The sequence below is a fragment of the Cebus imitator genome, unplaced genomic scaffold (genome assembly GCF_001604975.1).
Source record: "Cebus imitator isolate Cc_AM_T3 unplaced genomic scaffold, Cebus_imitator-1.0 Scaffold33, whole genome shotgun sequence".
Taxonomy (NCBI): Eukaryota; Metazoa; Chordata; class Mammalia; order Primates; family Cebidae; genus Cebus; species Cebus imitator.
The window spans coordinates 833228-849068 of NW_016107348.1; the positions used below are offsets into that span (position 1 = coordinate 833228).

At 51.4% G+C, this 15841-nt stretch overlaps 1 protein-coding gene across 2 annotated transcripts in view; it reads left to right on the plus strand.

Moving 5' to 3' along the window:
• The window catches only part of FAM163A (family with sequence similarity 163 member A), a 70580-nt gene that overhangs the window by 52828 nt on the left and 1911 nt on the right, over positions 1-15841 (plus strand). The window contains exons 2-4 of one of the 2 annotated variants that reach the window (XM_037737050.1): positions 8859-8889; positions 11031-11122; positions 15249-15270. The gene's annotated coding sequence lies outside the window, so the exon portion shown is untranslated. The remainder of the gene's footprint in view (positions 1-8858; positions 8890-11030; positions 11123-15248; positions 15271-15841) is intronic. The other variant, XM_037737051.1, reaches the window with a different exon arrangement.

Sequence of the window (15841 nt, forward strand, 5' to 3'; positions counted from 1 at the left end):
AGTAAGCCTGCAAGAGAATGACTAGCAAGGCTACTCTCTTCATTAAAGAAGGAAGCTGGGTGTGGTGGCTCACAACTCTCATTCTGGCTCTTTGGCCTGTCCTCTCCTCTCCCTGCCTAAGTACGTTCAGGTTGGTGACTCTGACCTTTCTAACTTATCTAAACCCAAACAGCATGGCACCTCCCAAGTTAGCTTTTACTCCAAGTCTGCGCAGCCCACGAGATGAGCTGGTGGACACCGTTTAGCAGAAAGCAAAAAGGGGGAAGGCTATGGACACTGTATCTTAACCTACTATGTTTTTCTATTACATAAAAAACTTGTGAAGTTGCCCTCTTAGACAGCAGGCTTACCTGGACCATCCATTCTGGAGCCTTCCCCAGACCATCCATTCTGGAGCCTTCCCCCATGCGTTAGCCACCACATAGAGTTCTCACCCCTTTATGCTCACAGGCCTGTGTGTGACATAGGGGCTCCTGCCCACTTTCACCTCCACTTCTGGGGAAGAGTGAGAAGCTGCAGTTTAGAATCAGCACATCCTGCCTCACCCCAGCTACAGGGTGCACAGTGATAACAATTCAGCTCTCAGAGCCATCGCAGGACTGCCCCCTGCAGAGAGGTCAGAGTATATTTCTCAGATAGAAATAAGATTTGTCAGCCGGGCGCGATGGCTCATACCTCTAATCCCAGCACTTTGGAAGGCCGAGGTAGGCAGATCACTTGAGGTCAGGAGTTCGAGACCAGCCTGGCCAAGATGGTGAAACCACGTCTCTACTAAAAATGCAAAAACTCAGCTGGGCGTGGTGGTGAACACTTGTAATCCCAGCTACTTGGGAGGCTGAGGTGGGAGAATTGCTCGAACCTGGGAGGTGGAGGTTGCAGTGAACCAAGATCATGCCACGGCACTCCAGCCTGGGTGACAGAGTGAAACTCCATCTCAAAAAAAGGAAATAAGATTTATCAAGACAGGAGTAATAAGTTCAAGAGATCTATTGTGCAGCTTGGGGACTGTATTTCCCAGCAATCTATTATGTACTTGAAAACTGCCAAGAGAGTACATTTTAAGTGTTCTCACTTTAAATAAACAAAGTATGTGAGGCCACGCATATAACTAGCTTGATTTAGCCATTCCACAATGTGTACATATATTAAAACTTCATGTTGTACATCATCATTTTATAAATATATATAACTTTTATCTCTCAATCAAAAAATACAGTCTAAACAGAGGCTTGTTGGGATACAGATGTTTCCTTAGTTTTGCCCTCTCAGAATACTGACTCTAAGAGTCAACTAGGTCAACTTCTAGGAGTTGTACTTGGGCCTTCACAAAGACACCCAAAGAATGAGCTGAGAATTACTAAACCCCTATGCGGAATAGGAATTGTGAGTGTTGATGTGCAGTTGACTTAAGCATGCGTGCGTGTAACTATTAAGAATATGAGGCATAGCCAGGCGCGGGGGCTCACACATGTAATCTCAGCACTTTGGGAGGTTGAGGCAGGCAGATTATCTGAGCTCAGGAGTTTGAGACCAGCCTGACCAATGTGGCGAAACCCTGTCTCCTACTAAAAATATAAAAATTAGGCTTGGTGGCGGGCACCTGTAATCCCAGCTACTTGGGTGGCTGGCGCATGAGAATCACTTGAGCCCGGGAGGCGGAGGTTGCAGTGAGCCGAGATCATGCCACTGCACTCCAGCCTGGGCCAGACTCCGTCTCAAAAGAATATAAGGCATGTGTTTGGATGTGAATGTCCCATTCCAGCTCTCTGAGTGAGGGTGGAAGGTCCCGTCCGTGTGGCTGAGGGCATCGTTTTGTTCTGATCTCGTGGGATCCTTCCTTTGCAGGCTCCGCTGGGCCTCACGCCTGGTGTCTTGCTCTTGTTTCGGGAACTGCCTCTGGACCGCCCCTCCGGTGGCTTCCCTGCGGCCCGGCCCACCCGCACCCTCAGCAGGCCTGCTGCCGCTTCTATTCATCACCGCCCCTGGGCTCTTCACTGTCCTTTTGCCCATATTAGAATATTTTCTCTGATGTGATTGAGGATTCTGGAGTAACCCTGGCATGTTCTTAAGGCCTCCTAACCCACCAGCTGCCTTGCCCCACTCTGAACAAGCGTTAGCCTGGCCCAGTCGGATGCGGGTGTGGGATAAATGGGCCAGGCCCCCTGGGATGGGGACAAAGAGAGGAGAGTGCTTCGGAAATGTTCCCCAAGCTTCCCTTCACTATGGGGGTGGACAGTTTCCAAACCTTCCTGTTGCACTCGTGTATATGCTTCCGTGAAATTCATCCTGGACTTGGTCTTAAGTTCCTTTGGTATAATTTAATCAGCCTACTTCAATCCTGTACCTCTTGGAAGCCCGTTTGCCAGCCTCCCGCTTCCTGCCAGTCTGAGTGTGAGGACTCTGGGCTCTGCGGCCAGTCAGCACAGCTGGCTTCCTCTGGCCCTCTTGTCAGCTTAATGCAGTGCCCCTCCTTATCTCCATCTGCCTCAGAAATCAAGCTCTGTCCCTTCAGTGGCCTGTGTTCTTATTGGATTTCTTCCAGTCTGCTGACATCTCACTAAAGAAGCGAAACAAGCCCTGTAGCCGCATCTGCCCTTCCTAAGCAGCCTGTTTAGCGGTCACTGAGCTGCAGGCCTGCTGCGCGGGGACTCTCAGAACACCTTCCAAACTATCAAGGACAGATGGGGAGACATCCGAGTCAGAAAGTGCAATACAACAGACTTGTCACACGTGAAGCCCTAGCCCACAACACGAGGCCGGGTGTGGTGTCCCCTTGCCTCCTGCACATGGCCAGCAGTTGAGGCCACTTTGTTAGGCCGGGAAAGACCACTGCATCTGGAGTTAGAAAAGCCAGGGCGGCATGGAGATGGGCCACTTGGCATGTGCCATGCACAGCAAGAACTACTCTGGTCATGGGAGAAGAGTGGCAGCAGGGTGTCCCGGAAAGTCATGGGACCTTGTCCAAATCACATGGCCTTCTTACACTTAATATTTTATGTGAAGTAAGAGGAATCAAAATCTGCCATGCCAAGGAGATAAACAAGATGAAGCCTAGGAAAATTCTGTGAGCTGTTAATGAACATTGTTATAAAAGGCAGAAATGGAAAAAAACCAAGTCCAAGGTGAACCAAACCCTTGACAATTTACCGGCCTCAGCACCAGCCTCTCCGAAGCAGAGCGGACAGACCTGTGATCAGAACCTCAAGAGCTCCAGAGACAAGTGTTACCTGCATACAATGGCCCACTCGTCTAGAATGACACGTCACTAAGTGCCAATTGTGTCATCTGGCAAAACCCAGGCCTGGAAGGATCGGAAAAGGCGGGAACTGGAGCAGGTGGAGCTTGAGGCGCCGTGTGACACTGTGCAGCAGAGACAGGTGGGTGGTGTGGGGGACAGTGGCAAGGAAGACTTCCCATAAATGGGGCATGCCCTATATACTAGTTTCTGCCTTTGACAGATATGTATTGAGCATCTGCTGTGTTCTGGGGCTAAAGATTCACTGGTGAGTAAGGCAGACATGAAACAGTGGGCTGTGGGGCTTTAGACCACAGTCACGGCCCCTCCGCAGCGCAAGGGGCCCAGAGCCAGGTTCTCAGGCTCCTCCAGTGCAGGGTTCCCACAGACCTATGCCCACTCTTCTTCCATGATCGGCACAGTTTCTACTGAAGGAACATGCAGAGCAGCCTGTTTCTGTGTCACCCCAGTCAGGGAAGGGGTATGCTCAGCCTTGCCCTTGACAGGCATCCAGGATGCAGGCAGCACCTCTGAGACAGCCCTTGGCTGTGAGGAGCAGGGCACCTCTGTTTATCTGCCCCAAATATTTATTTGTAATCCCAAGCACTGAACAAGCCTGATGGGGATGCCTATTCCGGGGCGTCTGTGCACTCCACACACCATGATGGTCTGACAGAGAGGTCAGAGTCACCCCCAGGCCTTCCACAGGTGGCCTGGACACTGGGGGTCCTGAAACCAGAGGACAGGCCATGTTTTCTCTCCCTGTTCCCTCCTATGAGCTCCACTCTGCCTCTCATCTTGTGTCCCTGGGGCTGGGCTCCGTGCCGGGCACCTTCCTTAGTGCTAAGTAGTAGATGAAGGTTAAATGAGGAGAATAACAGAGTTTCCATAAGGATGCTGAGACGCAAAGGCCCAGCCAGACAAGGTCCAGTCAAGGTCCTGATCAGGAGCCTGAGGGTTATGTTCTGCTCTGAGCAGCCCCTCAAGGATGGAACGGAAGAGAAAAGGAACAGCAAACTCATTTTCACACACGTTCCCTCAGGCGTAACTCAAATGTGAGCTGGGGTCACACGTTCTGCAGGGTCTGGATAGGACTTGCTCAGACCCCGTTATAGGGCTCAGGGCTGCTGTCCTCATAGTCACCTCTGGCTCTAAACTTCTCCCTCCACTGAATTCTTCTTGCTGTGAGTGTCTTCTGTGTACCATGGATATGCACCCAGTTGGACACTCAGCCCCTTCATCTGATTGCCACAGAGAACAAAAATATCACTCACATTGAGGAGATACCACCACAAAAACCTGGAATTAAATAAGACACCTCCCAATTCCTGGAAGCCTTTTGCAGTGCCTGACTGCTGGAATTTTTAACTGGCCAGGAGACCCAGCCAAAGCCCCAGCCTCAGCTGCTTTTTAGGGCTCATCTCTCTTCCTCACCCCACCCTCCCTGACCTGCCTGCCACCCCACACCCACGCAGCTCTCCTCAGGCCCACTCCTAAACCCCAGCACAGCCAGACTCACCCAGGGGTGAGTGAGCATGGAGACCACCTCTCCTGGGAGCAGCTTAGAGGGCTAACTACAGGGGCCCTGGGGCTCTTGAGACGTCATCAACCCTCCTTAGAAGGCAGTGTGATTTTCCCAGGCAATCCTCCCCCTGTTTTCCCAGGCAATCCTCACCCTGTAGAGACAGCAGTGTTATTTATCTCCGTTTTGCAGATGAGCCTCAAGGAGGTCATTAATTATCCAAATTCACCCCGGTAATTAGTGCAGAAAATGGGATTTAAACCCAAATCTTGGAACTCCTGGCCTAGTGCTCTTTCCACTGTACACAGCAGGGCACAGTAGGATGGAAGGCTATGTGTGGGGACAGCACTCTGTGCAAAGCAACTTCCCCCTTAAAACTGGTCGTTCCAGTATCCAAAATGTGCACATACCAAGCAGGCAGCTGGAGTGGAGCTTAACAGAGACTTGTGATTCCAAGTCTGTGCCTTCAAATGGTCTATACTGTAAAGAAGAAAGCAAAACATACTCACAGGACACCCATGTATCAATACCAGAGGACACATAGGCCTAAGGAAGACCAAACAAAAATGTGCAGTGTTAAGTCAATCCTGGAAGGCTCCCTGGAGGAGGTGAAAGCGTCCTTTCTTTTCTCTTTTTGTTTGAGTTGGACTTCAGATGCAGAAGACTAAGTTAATTGTATTCTTCAGATCACAGCACAGTGTCGTGCATGATTTGGTCTGTGCAAGGTCTGTCACATATTATTTACTTTTACCCTCACTCCCACTTTCATTTGCCTTCTTCCATAGGCAGCCATAATGTATATTCCTTTTTTGGTATGTATTCTTGAAAATGTGAATTGTTGATCTGTATGCTTGTCATTTAAATCCACGCCAGCAGAATTTTCACGCCTCGCATGTCTGTTGTTTTGCTTTGCTGTTTCACTTGGCCCTGTGCTAAGCTTTCTCCTCGTTGCTGTGTGCCGTGGTGCCGCACCTAGTCCTCACCTTCAGCATTATCCTGCGTGGCAGCCTCTACCTGAGCTTACAGGTCCACACCCCAGTGATGATCACTGAGGTTGCCTCCAATTCCCTGCCGTCATAAAAACCCCCACGGAAACAAACATCTTCACATATGACCTCTTATGGCTGTGTTCGGAAATTTTGGGGACATTGAACCAGGAGCAGAATTGCTGTTTCCCGGACCATGTGTGTAGTCGCTGTGACTAGGTCACTCCCTCAGTGGCTGCTCCAGCCACGCCCACACCAGTGCTCCTATACCCCGCATCTGCACCAATGCTCAGCATTACTCTGCTCCTGACTTTTGCCAACCCTAAGGTAAACAGTGATAGCTCACTGCGGCTTCAGCTTGTATTTCTTGAATTCCTGATGAGTTTGTGCATCTCTTCATTTTCTTGTGAGCCTCTAGGGTTGCCCCTTTCATAAACCACCTGTCCATTGCCTACTGTTACACTGGGATTCTTCGGGATCTTTTCTTGAAGATTTGCAGGAGTCTCATATCTCCTAGAGAAGCCTCTTCACAAACAGTGCACTCTGCTGCCGTAGCAGCCTGTGTACGGTGAGGGCACCCATGTGGTCGCCAGCTCTTCAAACACTCATCCTGGGGGTCAGGACTTTGTCATGGGCATATGTACAATCAAGATAAAGGGAACCCCTTCCCCATTTCCTTCTATCAGCCTTGTCCAAGGATTGCAATCCAGGTAACAAGGAAAAAAACTACCTCTTCTCTGGGACTGCTAACCTGCTGTGTCAATTTCATGAGCTAATAAATGATTGGAGAAGGCTTAATTGCATCAGAGAAATTGAGATCAGTCGGTGCTTAGGTCCCACTCAATTAACTTGTGCTCCTAAGGGGGTCGAGCAAGGAGCAGGGGGCAGTCGATGGTTAATTACATGTGCTGGTGCCAGCCGCAGCTGGCGTTTCCTGCCTGCATTCATCCAGACAGTGAGGCGAGGGGACCCTGCTTCAGTGAGGCTGAAGTCACTGAGAACAGGGGGCCTTTCAGATAGAGCAGAGACCCCTGGCCTCATGGGGAAGTGAGAGATCCATTTCCCGGCACGTTCTATCCCGGTGGCTTTTAGTGTCCAACTCCAGTCTCTACTAGACAAATGGCCTTTCAGGACCCTCATTCTGACAGCTTTACTGGCTCCATCCCACCCAGGCTCACACCACGTGGCTTTGGCTCTTCTTAGACTTCCCCCTCCTCCTGCCCTCTGGCCTGCTTGCCTCCAGGCACAGAACCCAGAGCCACTCTTGTCATGGGCACCAGATGAGGCCACAGCCTCTGCAAGATCACTCCCCTCCCCTGTTGCCTCCAGACGGAAATCCTCCCAAAGAAGTTTCTTCTTGCATCATTTTCCAGAAAGCCAGATGGTAAGACTCAAACCTGCTAAGAATACAGATTCCTGGGCCCCACCCTGTGGATGCTGCTTTAGTAACTCTGGAAGTCTCCATTTTTTAATACGTGGCTTAGGAAATTGTTACCTTCAAGCCAGTTTGAGAAACCCTGCTTCAGCGGACATCCCACTCCTGATGAAGTAAGTACAGATCTTCTGGAAGGAGAGACAACATCACGTGGAGGGCCCTGGCCTGGGACCTCTACAGTGCCACCTCCACATTGCTTGCGTGTTCTACAAGTCACTTGTCTTGTCTGAACTTGGTTTCATCACCTGGAAAATAAAAATACTGTAAATCATTCTATCGTAAAGACACATGCACAAATGTTCACTGCAGCACTATTCACCTTAGCAAAGACAAGGAATCAACCTACATGCCCATCAGTGACAGACTGGATAAAGAAAATGTGGTACATAGACACCACGGAATATGATGCGGCCATAAACAAGAACAAGATTATGTCTTTTGCGGAAACATGGATGGAACTGGCGGCCATTATTCTTAGCAAACTAACACAGGAACAGAAGGCCAAAGACCACATGTTCTCACTTACAAGTGGGAGTGAAATGATGAGAACTCATCAACACAAAGAGGGAACAATACATACTGGGGCCTACTTGAGGCTGGAGGGTGAGAGGGGGAAGGGGCAGAAAAAAAAGTATTGGATACTAGGCTTAATACCTGGGTGAGGAATAATCTGGACAACAAACCCCTGTGACACGAGTTTACCTATGTGACAAACCGTACTTTTACCCCCAAACCTAAAATAAAAGTTTTTTAAAAAGATACTGGAGCCCTCACATTTCCATGGATCATTTTTTTCTATAAGTAACGGATATGTTAAGCACGTCGCATGATTTATGCTCACAAAGCAACTTTAATTTTTTTTCTTCAAATGTCCCATTATTTTAAAATGTGTTCAGTGGGAGAAATCTTCCCCTGTCCCTAGAAAAAAACTTGTGCCGATCCCATTGCTTTGTTTGGTGACAGCCTTATAGTTACTGTAAGTCATAGATACAGTCCACTCAGGCATTAGAATGCTTAATAGGCTGGCCGAGGTGGGTGGATCACCTGAGGTCAGGAGTTCAAGACCAGCCTGGCCAACATGGCGAAACCCTGTTTCTACCAAAAATGTAAGAACTAGCGGGGGGTGCCTATACTCCCAGCTACTTGGGAGGCTGAGGCAGAAGCGTTGCTTGAACCGGTGGGCTGAGGTTGCAGTGAGCCGAGATTGAGCCACTCTACTCCAGCCTGGACAACAGAGCAAAGCCCCGTCTCAAAATATATATATATAAGGGCCGGGCGCGGTGGCTCAAGCCTGTAATCCCAGCACTTTGGGAGGCCGAGGCAGGTAGATCACGAGGTCAAGAGATCGAGACCATCCTGGTCAACACTGTGAAACCCCATCTCTACTAAAAATACAAAAAATTAGCTGGGCATGGTGGCGCGTGCCTGTAATCCCAGCTACTCAGGAGGCTGAGGCAGGAGAATTGCCTGAACCCAGGAGGCGGAGGTTGCGGTGAGCCGAGATCGCGCCGTTGCACTCCAGCCTGGGTAACAAGAGCGAAACTCCGTCCCAAAAAAAAAAAAAAAAATAATAATAATAATAATATATATATATATATATATATAATAATCGTAACAATCATGAGTAGTGAAACACTCTGGCCTCCATTCTGACTGCATTATTTTTCTCCTTTCTTCCAGTTTCGTTCCGCTCAAGCTGGAAGCACCTGAGGTGGGCCCCACAATCCCTCCTCTTTCTCTCTTCCCACCACACAAGTGAGCCGCTGTTTTACCACTTGCCTGGATTGAAATTAGGGGTTCCTACTGGTTAGAGAGCTTGGAGAAACTGAAAACTGGCTCCGGCTTTTGGGATTGTTTTTAGGGGCTCTCCTGGGTTCCCTGCTGGGCTGGGCCCCTCTCTCCTGCAGTTCCGCTCACCCACATGAGCACTGCAGCTCTGATCCGGGAGTCTCCTGCAACCCCTTGCCCAGCCTCTGGGCATGTGGAGGCCACCTGCAGCCTCTTCAGTTGAGGCCTTCTCACTGTTGACACTTAGACAATATTGACTCAAGACAGGCAGCCCCAGAGCCCTCCTCCCCTGGGATACATAGCTCAGCAATACCTCTCACCATGGAAATCTCACGAAACCTTCACCAAGTTATTGTCCTATCCGTATTGTGTAAAGTGGGTGAAAGCATCCACGGATCCCGAGACAGATATTCTTGCATTCCCGTTGTACGGTCTGTACAGCCAGGGAACGAGGGCCCTGTCCCAGACTCACTTCCGCCGTCTGATTTCTATCCTCTGCCATGTCAGAAGTCGTGCAGGAAGCGCCCCGCCGTAATACCCAGTCACATGAAACTCAACACCACGGTTTGATGTGAGTGAGAACATCTTGGAGAAAAGACAGCCTCAGGTGCCCAGAATGTCCAAGCAGGAGCTGGGAGAGTGTAGTAAGGCCCAGATCTAGAAGGGAGGCGATGCGGGGACAGGGCTATTCTGTCACGCTGTCACTCTGCCTCCTTCTCAGCTTTCCCCGGGGTTCTGCCCCTGAGAGCTGCTAGACTCAGACAGCATCATGCTAAGGTCCGTCCTTTGATCTCCAGCTTCTGGCCGAGGGTGAGAACCTGGAGGCGGTTAGCCCTGTCCTCTTGGAAGGTGGCTCTGCGGCTGGGGTTAATGGCTGGATTTCCTCCCTGATGAAAACATCCACCACCCAGAGAGGCCTCTCCTCCTCAGGAGCACTCAGCAGGGCTGGGTATCACCCCCACAGGGCATTCCTCTCCCTCTTCTCTCAGTGTAGGGTCCAAACTTTTCCAAAGAATGTTGAGTGGTTAATTAAAGATCAGCACTGTCCTGGCTAGGTGCAGTGGCTTGTGTCCATAATCCCAGCACTTTGGGAGGCCAAGGCAGGTGGATCACCTGAGGTCAAGCGTTTGAGACCAGCCTGACCAACATGGCCAAACCCCATCTCTAGTAAAAACACAAAATAGCCAGGCGTGGTAGCAGGCACCTGTAATCCCAGCTACCTGAGAGCCTGAGGCAGGAGAATTGCTTGAACCCAGGAGGCCGAGGTTGCAGTGAGCTGAGATTGGCCTGGGCAACAGAGCAAGACTCTGTCTCAAAAAAAAGAAAAAAAAAAAAAAAAAAACCCCCTCAAAAAAAAAAAAAAAAAAAAAAAAAAAGATCAGCACTGTCCTGGGTTAGATTGACTGGTTAAATGAATAAATAAAAGAATGTAAAGAGACCCCCAAATGTTAGCCTACCGTGGATTCCTGGATGACTTGGGAGGACCCTGCCGCCCCTCCTCCATCAGCACAGCAGCCTGAACTTGCTCATCTGGCTGTCCAGTCGCTGTCTTTGGCCTGACAGACGTCGTTGGAAGTCAGGATATTGGAGCAGGGGAGGGGAGCGTGTGGCGCAGGCACTAGGGAAGACGGGCCCAGGGAACGGTGGGGAGGGGCTGGGGAAGAGGGAGGCTGACAGCAGGCTCAGTCGTCCGGCCACAGGGATGTATCCACTAGGGCATAGATCCGAGTCCTCCAGTGGAGTGGGAGAAAGCCTGCCCGGCGCCATGCCCACTCAGCTCGCCTCCCAGACACGTGCCCAGCATCCCGCTGCTGCCCTGGGCACAGGGTTTCAGCAGCAGCACAGAGGGAAGGAGACAAAGCTGGGGTCGCTGCCACCTCACAGGTCTGTGCTCAGGTTCTTAGGAACCCAAGGAGCTTGGGAGGTTGACCTCGAGGAGCAAAGCCCTGGGGAGACTTCCACCCTAGAGCTGTGGGGCTGCAGCTGCCCCGCCTGCTGGTCTGTCTGTCTGTCCTCAGCCTCCCTGTCCCGCTCTCACAGGTCTTCCCCTCTCTTCTCTGGCAGGGACTGATGCCCTTGGCCATGAGGCACTCCCAACTGCAGTCTGCTCAGGCGCAGCCCGCGTGACTGAGCCACCACTGCGCCAGCTGTTTCACGTAAGTGTAAGGCACGGGCCACTCCCTTTTCCCCCGGGAGAGGGAGTCTGGGCCACCAGTGGGGAAGGAGCTTCAGAAAGTCCTGGTCACAGAGGGAAGGCCCTCAGGATTCTTTAGAGGACAGCAGGCTTGTCCGCTTTGGCTACCCACATTCTCTGATTTGGCCACCACTGAATCATTCTGCCCCAGACCTGCTGAGACCAGGGTGGGAACACAGGGGCCTCTTTCCCCTGTCCTCAGGACACCTCCGGAGGCGGTGTGATGGAAACGCCACAGCACTGGGCCGTGGGTCCTGACTCAGACACTTGCTATCCTGTGACTTTAGGCAAATGACTTGACAGGCTGGCTGCCCCTCCAGAACTGCTGGGGCTTCTGTTAGATTCAATGTGTAGTCATTATCTTTTGCTGCATCACAAACTACCAGAAACTCAATAGCTTAGAACAACACACAATGATTCTGCGTTTCTGTGGCTCAGGAGTCTAGATGTGGCTGATTGGCCCACAGCCTCAGGATCTCAGCTGAGTTATAAATTCATCTCCAAGGTCAAGTGCAGAAGGATCCACTTCCACTCTCATCTGTGTGATTGTTCAGTTCCTTTTGGGAGGCTGGGTTGAGGGCCTCAGTCCCTAGCCAGGAATTGGCCAGAGGCGACCCTAGGTTTCTGGACACATGGGTCTCCGCAGGGGGGCAGCTTTCAATATCAAAGCCATCAGAGAGAATGGCTGGCAAGAGAAAAGTCCGAATCTTATATAACCTATTCACAGAAGTGACATCCCATTACCCATGCTGTTTCCTATTGGTTAGAAGCAAGTCCCAGGCCACACCCACTCTCGGGGAGGGGAGTACATAAGGGCGTGACTACCAGGAGGCAGGGACCACTTGGGCCATCTCAGAGCCCGCTCACCATTAGGGCTCCATAAGCGTTAATGGAGCAGTTTGCAAACCGTAGGCTGCTGTCCGGGTGTAAGAAGTTACTGTCAGCATTTGCAGCTTGTTGCAAAGAGGTGACGAACCCTCCAGAAATAATAGTCACTGAATGTAGGAATTGAAATGCCAAACTGTACCATTAGTACAGAAATTAGCCGGGCATGCTAGCTCGTGCCTATGTTTCCCAGCTACTTGGGAGGCTGAGGTGGGAGAACTGCTTGAGCCCCGGAGGTTAAGGCCGCAGTGAGCCGAGGTCACAGCACTGCACTCCAGCCTGGGTGACAGAGCAAGACCCTGTCTCAAAAAAACTTTTATTTGCCGTTAGTACACAGGTTGAGAGCTGATTCGTTCATCTCACACCCTTCACATGTCCCTTCCTGGCTTATGATTTTAAGGCCATATCTAAACAGCCACAGCATGTCTAGGCCTTCCTTTTCCCACAAACAGCCTGTGGGGTCTTTTCTAGCTTACGAAGAGCCCTCACACCCATCCCCCTCGTTCCTCCCAGTCACACTTGAGAACTCAGAGGAAGAGATGATCCTTGGTTGTGATTCGTCACGATCCTACTGGTGAGGGAGGCGTGACAGGAATGAGAGCCGAGTGTTCTGTTCATCTTTGCTTTACAAGTGAGAAAGGAGGTCATTTTCCAATATGGGGTAGCTGCTCAGTGGCATAAGTGCTCCTCGAACCTGGGCCTTGAGAACCCCGGCTCTGCCCACACTGCTGTGCCCCCGACGTCCTGGCCATTGCTGTGTGCAGCCTGTGTGGTTCTGAAAGAGGGGAGCCCAGCACGGGGCAGGGAGGGGGAGGGCACGGCTCTTATACAGCTTCTCCATAATTCCCTGTCTCCTAAAACAGGCTGGGCACATCCTGGAACACTAGTCCAAGCCTCTCTGTAGAGGGGAGCACTGCTGCCTCCCCAGCTTCAGGTCACGCCTGCACCTCTCTGTCCAGAAGCAGTGGGGGTATGAAGTGGTGCTGTAGTGAAAGCGTCCAAGCCCTCCCCAGGCTGAGATTCATCTTCCCCCTACCTTCCAGATGCCCCCCAAAAATGCCTGAAGCATGGCCCACCATGTACCTGGGCAAAGTGAAAGTGATCTGAACAGCCAGGCTCAAGTCTGCAGATGGGATTGAGCTGAGAGGTGCAGCTTGCTGCCCCCTGGTGGTCCGTTAGAGTCATAACTGCCAGGGCTGTGACAAGCTAAACAGTGAGCTTTTAAGTACCGGCCATGCGCCAGGCATGATGTATAATGCTGCAGGGGATAGGAGCCCGTGTAAGACATAACCCCTGATCTCAGAGGGCTTACAGTGGAGGAGTCAAGATGTTCCCACATGGAAAGTTGACTCTCATCCCACCAAGCAGGATTTGAAGAGCAAACCGTGAAGGGCATTGCAGTAGGAGTCCAGAAATGAGGGCGCGTCAGGGCTGGGGCAGTCAGGGGAGGCTTCTCAGAACCTTGAAGGATTGGCAGGATTTAAACAGATGGAAGAAGGAAGACCACACACTCCCCTGTTGAAAGCCCCTGGGGGACCCCCACGGCCTCCAAGCGAGGTAATCCGGACTCATTGCCTGGCTTGTAACCTCTCCATGCCCTGGCCTGTCCCAGCCTGGCCAGAGCCCTCGCAGTTCCTGGGACTGCTCAGTCTGCCCACCCCACCTTTTCTACCTGATAAGCTTTCATTCAGCTTTTAGGATTCAGCTCAATACAACATGCAGTGGAGCACCTCCCCCAGTCATTAGCTGCCCCACTCTGTTCCGCAGCTCTGGTCTGTGCCTCTGTGGCTGCAAGTCTCACACCATATCCTAAGGTATGCCTGTGTCTTTTCATCACTGGGCAATGAGCTGCTTAAGATCTGCGGGACTGTAGCTCACACTTGTAATCCCAGTACTTTGAGAGGCCAAGGAAGGTGGATCACCCACCTCAGCAGGTGGTCAGGAGTTCAAGACCGGCCTGGGCAACATGTGAAGCCCCATCTTTACTAAAAACACAAAAATTAACCCAGTGTGGTGGCGCACGTGTGTAGTCCCAGCTACTGGGGAGGCTGAGGCATGAGAATCACTTGAACACAGAAGGTGGAGATTGCAGTGAGCTGAGACTGCGCCACTGCACTCCAGACTGGGGGACAGAGTGAGACTCCATCTCCAAAAAGAAAGAACAGTGGGCTGCATGATGGGCAGTGGATCATGTAAGCGGAAGAAAGGGAGGTGAGGGGGGAAAGATAAATAGGGCGAGCATGCAGGAAAGTGGGGGATGGCGATGCCTTTGAACCTGTCTCTAAAAGTTTATGGTCAGATGAATGTATCCTGCAGGCAATGTGGTGCATGACAGTCACAGAGGGACCCAGGAGTATGAAGAAAGGCTTAACAGCTGGTGGTAGGAAGGGGACTCAGAGACACAACTGGGAAGGTTAGTTAGGAAAGCATTGCACCAGTGCAGCTTGAGAGGTGACGAGTCTTCACTGGTGTGGGGAACAGAAGACTGGTGTAGCCAAGGAAGAATTAGAGGAGTTTAAATTCTGGGCAGCTGGGGGAATGTCCCGTGGTCCTGTCAAACTCTAATGTGCAACTTACTCAACTGAGACCTTGTTAAAATGCAAACTCTGACTCATTAGGCCTGTGGGGGGCTGAGATGCCATCTTTCTAATGGTCCTGCCAGGCGATGCCACACTGCTAGTCCGCAGAGCAGGAGTGGATTGAGGGCCACGCTACCGGGTGGGTGCAGCTCTCTAGGAGCAGTGGTGGGGAGGTGGTATCTGTGGGTGAAGAGATAAAGGTACCCCTTTTACCCAGTGAACACGTCAGGGTGCACAGCTTTGTGAGCAGAGTGCAGTTGGGTTCCGGCCCCACTTGCCCTTTGAGTAATAAACAACTTGCAAAATCCCTCGGGGCAGCTCTGGTGGAATCACCAACAGAGGCAGAGAGGTTGGAGGTGGGAGTCCATTTGGAGAGCAGAGTGGTGACTTTAACCTGTCATAATTGAGTGCAAGATGGCCACTGGGACATCCACTGAAATGTCTGTCTATAGCAGTTGGAGACCCGGCTGGAGACCTGGACTGGGGATCTGCGGGCTCACTGATGATATGCCACACAGTGAAGAATGCGAAATGAGGGCTGGCTGGGACTCATCTAATCCTTCTGGCCTTTTTCAGCGGTGACTCTCTCATTCCAACATCTCTGTCCTTTCTGTTGTCTTGCAGGTCACCGTTCCCTTTACTGAACGTAAGTGATCGTAGTCATTCTTCCCTCTTCAAGATGCCAAGTCCCCAGTCCCCACCCTTCTGTCCCATTGGTCCCAATGCACCTGAGAGGCTCAGAAATCCCCATTCACTGACCTAAAAGGAGAATCTGCCTGAAGCCAGAACAGCCTCACACCCAGAGCTTGCCTCCCCATCTGGCCACAGCCTTCCAGGGCCCAGGATGCCATACACTGCTCCCTCTGGGCTCGCCTTGCCCTTGCTTTCCAGGAGGGTTTGAAGGAGGAGACAGATACCGCTAAAAGAAGTGCAGGTTTGGGGCCAGGTGTGGTGGCTCATGCCTATAATCCCAGCACTTGGGGAGGCTGAGGCGGGCGGATCACGAGGTCAGGCTTTTGAGACCAGCCTGGCCAAATAGTGAAATCCTGTCTCTACTAAAAATACAAAAAATTAGCCAGGTGTGGTGACGTGGCACTTGTAATCCCAGCTACTCGGGAGGCTGAGGCAGGAGAATCGTGTGAACCCGGGAGGTGAAGGTTGCAGTGAGCCAAGATCACACCACTGCACTCCACCCTGGGCGACAGAGCGAGACTATC